We start from the raw sequence: 6,753 nt of genomic DNA, 5'->3' as shown, positions 1-6,753 counted from the left end.
CGCTACTTTCTTGCCACTCCACCTTGACCGCTACTTTGCCAAAGACCACCGCCGAGCCCGCCGACCACTGCAACCGACCGACCGACCACGCGGACCACTGCAACCGACCGACTCCCTACCGCACCTACCCACCGTATCGTGCGACCCCTGGCGTACCGCGCGACCCTACCATCGCCAACCCCGACCGCCCCAACGCGCCGTACCACCCGACCGACTGAACAACGGGTACGCCGACCCCGACCGAACGAACGACGGGTACGCGCGACCCTACCGCGCCACCCACTTCAACCGACTGACACCCGTGCCGCACCGACCCCCACCGCACCAAGCCGCCGTACCGCGCGACCACTGTCGGTCCGACGACACCCGTGCTACGCCGACCGACACCCGCGCCGACCGATCCCGTAGTCCACGTCCACGTGACGACCGACCACTGCTGCGACGAACGTCCGTGACCACCGACCCCTTGCTGCAACCGCTTGTCGTGATCGCCGATCCATTTGAGGTTAGTGTATTATTATTTATTATCACCTATATTTTCAAAGTATTCGTTTTGAGTTTGATATTGATTCTATATATTGAACGAACTTGTTCTGAGTCCGAAGGTGTCCGACCTTCGGCAATTTTGATTTAGTTTTCAGTCATTATATATTGTTTTGAGATATTGAACGCATTGATTTTGAGTCCGGAGGTGTCCGACCTTCAGCAATTTTCAGTCATTATATATTGTTTTGACATATTGAACGTACTGGTTCTGAGTCCGGAGGTGTCCGACCTTCGGCAATTTTGTTTTATTTTTTAATGATTACATATTGAAAGTATTGGTTCTTAGTTTAACAGTTCTATGGATCGGAGTTGGATTAATATACCGCGAATAAGTGATACTTATGAAAAAGGGGTGGAAGAATTCATACAATTTGCAGAACATAATGCCGTTAGTTGTAAGAATGGAATACTGATAAGGTGTCTTTGTGTCAATTGTTTAAATGGAAGGATATTGAGTGTTTCCGAAATAAGAGAACATCTTTTGTGTGATGGATTTTTGAAAAGTTATACAACATGGACGTGGCATGGTGAATTGTTAGACTTGCCAAGTGTGCGTGGAGCTTCGGAGGAAGTTCATTTCTCAATGGATGATAGATTAGAAGACATGATTCGTGATGTGGGAGAAGAATCATTTGCTAATGCAGTTTTTGAAAATATGTCTAATGATGCAGAGACTCCTTTGTATCCTGATTCAACTAACTTCACACGATTATCAGCAGTGTTAATGATGTGATTCTAATAGCCTCATAAAGAAAGGTTCTTGACCTTCTTAGGAATCACCTTGAGTTGGACATTATAGAGGCACTTTTCTTAGAGTTAGATCACTGTTCTAAGACAAGAACTCACCAAAAACTAGTACCAAATCCCAAACTCATTTGGATGTTCCAATTATAGTCAAATTGAACCGAATAAGGTGGAAGAAAAAACAATTGCACCGAATATATTACTTAAGGAATGAATTGAACCAAACAAATGAGCTAGAAAAACAAAGGAACAAGATGAATGGACAGAATTATAAAACTGCCGAACCAAAAACTCATAAAAAACAGCAAGAACACCAAACCAAAACTTAAGAACACAAGCTAACAAAAACAATAGAAAGAGGAGAAAGGAAGGAGAGAAGAATTGCTCATGAAGATGGAAGGATGTTGGATGATCTCGCCACTAGAAGTGTGGAATGCTCCTAGATAAGAGTGTTGCCGCCACTTGAGGACTCCATGGATCCATCAAGATAAGACTAGAGAAGAAGGCTCAAAAGCTCTCCAATGATCACTCAAAATTTGAGTAGAGTTTTCTTAGATTAATTCCAATATGAATTTTACAAAGGAAGCACCTCTATTTATAGCCTAAGGTGCTGAAAAATAGGTGGGAAATTTCAAATAAACTCATTTGAAATTCCCACCAAAAACAAGTCACATGGGAGGTGTGACCTTTTTCTACTATGACACCTCCCAAAAACTACACCTACACCACTCTCCTAAGTCACATGGGTAATGTGACTTTATTTTACATTTTCACACTCCTTTATTTAATAACCACACCTCCTAAAACTATACAAGAGTATTTCAAAGCTTGGCCTTGCCCCTCATGGGATGGACTTGGGCTCTTTGGGCTTTGGCCTTCTTGGGCTTGGGCTTGGGCTTTGGGCTTGGGCCTCATCTTTATTTTATGTCTTCTTTTAATTTTGAGAAGACTAGAAGGAAGAACTTCAAATGTGAGGGTGGATGTCCTCTTCCTCCATTAATAAAAGCCTCATTTATTTGATTCTCATAAGTTAAGGTTGATGAATTTGAAGGCAATGAATGGATGAACCGACAAAAGTTTTACATAATTGCTTCAATTGCTTAAGGACATGCTTCCAGAAGGAAATAGTGCCCAATCAAAATTATGAGGCGAAAAAAATACTTTGTCCAATGGGTATGGAGTATAGAAAAATACATTCATGTCCCAACGATTGTATTTTATACAGAAATGAGTATGAAGATTTAAGAAGATGTCCTAGGTGTGGTTTGTCACGTTATAAGGTTAAAGTTGGTCAGAATGATGAAATTGATGAATTGACAAAGGAAGGTCCTCCTGCTAAGGTTGTTTGGTATCTTCCAATAATTCCAAGGCTTAAGCGTTTGTTTGCAAATGCAGATGACGCTAAAAACCTTAGGTGGCATGCAGATAATAGAAAATGTGATGGATTACTTCGTCATCCTGCTGATTCTTTGCAGTGGAAGAATATTGATAAAGAATTTCCTGAATTTGGAAAAGAATCAAGAAACTTAAGACTTGGATTGGCAACTGATGGAATGAATCCCTTTGGAAATTTAAGTAGTAATCATAGTTCATGGCCAGTTTTGTTAGTGATTTACAACTTACCTCCTACTTTGTGTATGAAGCGCAAATACATGATGTTATCTATGATGATCTCTGGTCCAAAACAACCTGGAAATGACATAGATGTTTATCTTAATCCATTGATTGAAGATTTGAAATTATCGTGGAATGAAGGGGTTGATGTGTTTGACGCGTTTAAGAATGAATCTTTCCGATTGCATGCGATGTTGTTTTGTACTATCAATGACTTCCCTGCATATGGGAACTTGTCAGGTTATAGTGTGAAAGGCCATAAAGCATGTCCAATATGTCAAGACAAGACATCTTATGAGCAGTTGAAACATGGAAGAAAAACCGTGTATCTTGGGCATCGTAGATTTCTAAAGAAATATCATCTGTATCGTAGATTGAAAAAAGTTTTTAACGGATACCAAGAACATGACATTTGTCCCACTCCCTTAAGTGGTGTTGAAATTTATGAAAAAATAAAAAATGTTAATGTGACTTTTGGAAAAATGAAGAAGAAGCAAACTGTGAATGAAATATGGAAGAAGAGATCAATCTTTTTTTATCTTCCGTATTGGTGTAAGTTAGATGTCAGACATTGTCTAGATGTAATGCACGTAGAAAAGAATGTGTGTGACAGTCTAATAGGAACATTTCTGAACATTAAAGGCAAAACAAAGGATGGTGTGAATGCACGTCTAGATTTGATTGAGATGAATATATGAGAGGAATTGGCACCGAGAGAAGTTGGTAAACGTACATACTTGCCTGCAGCGTGTTACACTTTGTCAAAGAAAGAGAAAACAAGTTTTTGTGAATGTCTTAAAGGTGTTAAGGTACCACAAGGCTACTCTTCAAATGTGAAGAGTCTTGTATTTATGAATATTTTGAAACTAATTGGCTTAAAGTCACATGATTGTCACGTTCTAATGCAACAATTACTACCGATGGCTATTCGTGGAATCTTGCCCAAAAATGTTAGGCATACAATCACTCGACTATGTTCATTTTTCAATTCCATATGTAGTAAAGAGATTGACTCTCAGAAGTTGGATGAACTTGAAGAAGAAATAATTGTTATCTTGTGTCAACTCGAGATGTTTTTTCCTCCATCTTTTTTTGATATTATGGTACACTTGGTTGTTCATCTTGTAAGAGAAATCAGATTGTGTGGGCCAGTTTATATGCGATGGATGTATCCAGTTGAACGATACAAGAAGATTTTGAAGGGATATGTGAAGAATCAATGTCGTCCAGAAGCTTCCATTATTGAAAGATACATTTCAGAACAATCTATTGAGTTTTGTTCCGAGTACATGTCAAAAGCCAAATGTATAGGAGTTCCTGAAAAAGGTTGGCACTCTCGTAGATTCATAAGTAAATCTTCAAGAGGTGTACATGTCATAAGCAAATCTAGAGAAGAGGTTCTGCAAGCACACTTGTATATCTTGAATAACACTGATGAGGTGTTACCATACTTAGATACACACAAAGACATTGTCAAATATAAAAATCCAAAACAATCAGAAAAATGGGTGTTAATTGAGCATAACAAAACTTTCATGTCATGGTTTAAGCAACAAATAATGAATGATCCATCAGCATCTGAAACATTAACATGGCTTGCAAACGGTCTCAAATTTGATGTTTTATGTTGTTCTGGCTATGAAGTAAATGGTTGTTTGTTTTACACAAAGTCTCGAGATGATAGGAGTACAATGCAAAATAGCGGAGTCACCTTGGAGGCAGAGTCTATCAGTTTTCAACTGCAAAGGATCAAAATCTTGTTGTGGGATCAATGCCTTATTATGGTGTCATAGTAGAGATTTGGGAAGTTAATTATACCAAGTTTATTGTACCTGTTTTCAAATGCAAGTGGGTTGACAATAAGACTGGTGTCAAAGTTGATGAATCAGGAATGACTTTGGTTGACTTTCGAAAGATAGGTTATCATGACGAACCATTTATAATGGCACATCAAGCTTCCCAAGTTTTCTATATCCAAGATCCTACGTCTAACCACTGGTCTGTTGTGCTACATGGAAAAAAACAACATAATGACCCAGAAGATACAAACAATGACATTTGTGAGATTGAATCACTTACAAGAACGACCACCAATAAAGAGTACGAGGATGTTGCTGATGTTGTACATGCAACTCGAAATGATCATGATGAAGGAATATATATTTGTATGTACATGTGATTCATGTTTAGTTTTACAATATATTTCATTTTAATTATATTTCATATTCTTGATGCTTATCATATTTTTTTGATAACAGGAACATGGTAGATGATAAAGTTTCCCATTCAAAAACTGGTAGAGGACCTACAAGATTAAAGAATATGTTTAAGAAGATAAATAAAGATGACAAAATACCTTTGTCTATTGATATCCACACTGGTGTGCCCACTGGGCAATATGCAAAGAAATATAGGAGTTATCTCGGAGTACTATCTTGTGAAAGGATCTCTATCTTAACTCAGTCCTGGGATCACGTGACTGACCACGAGAAAAACATGATTTGGCAAGATATTCTGGTATGTAACTGTTTTTACTTTGCTCAATCTAAAGTTCTTTTATACTTTGTTTTTGTTTATAAACTAATTCTTTCAAACAATGTAGACGCATTACAACATCCCGAATGTGGAAACCTTGAAAGCGAAGGTTCTTTCAGATGTGGGTGTCAAGTTTCGTCAATTCAAATCAAAATTGACAACAGATTATATATATGGGAAAAGGAAAGAAGAAAATCCTTGTGCAAAATATGCATCCATTGATGAAGAAACTTGGCAGCAGTTTGTCAATATTCGACAAACTGAAAAATGGCAGGTTAATATCACTTTTATATTTGAATATAGTTTATATTAACGTATTACTAAATTTTGAGTGTTATGATAGGAGGTTCGGAACAAAGCAAAAGCCAATCAGGCACATAATGATACCCCACACTTATTGTCTCGTGGTGGTTATAAGTTGCTAGAGCAGAAAATGCTTGAAGAAAAGATTAAAGCACGTTCTACTTCCATTGAGGAAATGAATAATGTAGATTCTTTAAGACCTCCATCCCCACCACTCCGACATGAGATGTGGAAGGGTGCTCGTATAAACCCATTAACAAACAGTTGAACGCATTGTAAGTTTGACAATTTCTTTTCAATGTGTTATTTTAAATTCTATGTGTTATTTTAAATTCAATGTGTTGAAGTTTGTCAATTTCTTTTCATTTGTTTTAGGATTCTCTTAATGAGCAATCAACATAGGGGACTTTTAAACCATGTGGTCGCAATGATATTCTTAATGTTGCTCTCGGACGACCTGAACACCCTGGACGTGTTCGTGTAGCTGGATATGGGGTTGGGATTCGGTCATACTTTGGACCTCCATCACACAGCAAGGAACAATTGTCCAATGAACCTAGACATCTTGTATCAGAGGTCACAATTGTAGCAGAGGCATTACATACTTTCGTTGCCTGGCCTAGACATCTTGTCAGACCTATAGACTCTATGGTATATCTTTGCACTAATACTAATAGAATTATATATAAGATATATTACATTATAACTAATTTAAGTATTTGTTTGTTTTGATGAGTAGCAGGAACCTAAGACAAATCTGCCTCTGGGGAAAGAAGAAAATAGTCTCCATTGATGATCCTCTGGCGGCATTGGTGAAAGTTGCTACAGCTTTAGATACAACCGTCTTAGAGGTTCCATGGGATGCCAATGTTTTTGGAAGGCATAGTAATCTACCGTTGTACGTTCACATGTCTGATTTGTTGGACCTTGCATTCGGAGATCAAGAAATTAACATAACAATTCTGCAATTATGGATGATGTAAGTTCAAATTTTAAAATCTTTATACTTTT

The 6,753-nt window shown here is 38.0% G+C and overlaps 1 pseudogene; it reads left to right on the top strand.

Annotated features, from left to right (window-relative positions):
• The first annotated feature begins 844 nt into the window (after nt 1-844).
• LOC150028759 (uncharacterized) lies at nt 845-6,535 on the top strand (annotated as a pseudogene).
• Nucleotides 6,536-6,753: the final 218 nt, after the last annotated feature.

The sequence above is a fragment of the Phaseolus vulgaris genome, chromosome 3 (assembly GCF_051622355.1).
Source record: "Phaseolus vulgaris cultivar YP4 chromosome 3, ASM5162235v1, whole genome shotgun sequence".
In the NCBI taxonomy this organism is placed as follows: Eukaryota; Viridiplantae; Streptophyta; class Magnoliopsida; order Fabales; family Fabaceae; genus Phaseolus; species Phaseolus vulgaris.
The sequence above is the reverse complement of the archived record's forward strand: the minus strand, read 5'-3'. Positions and strand labels throughout refer to the sequence as shown.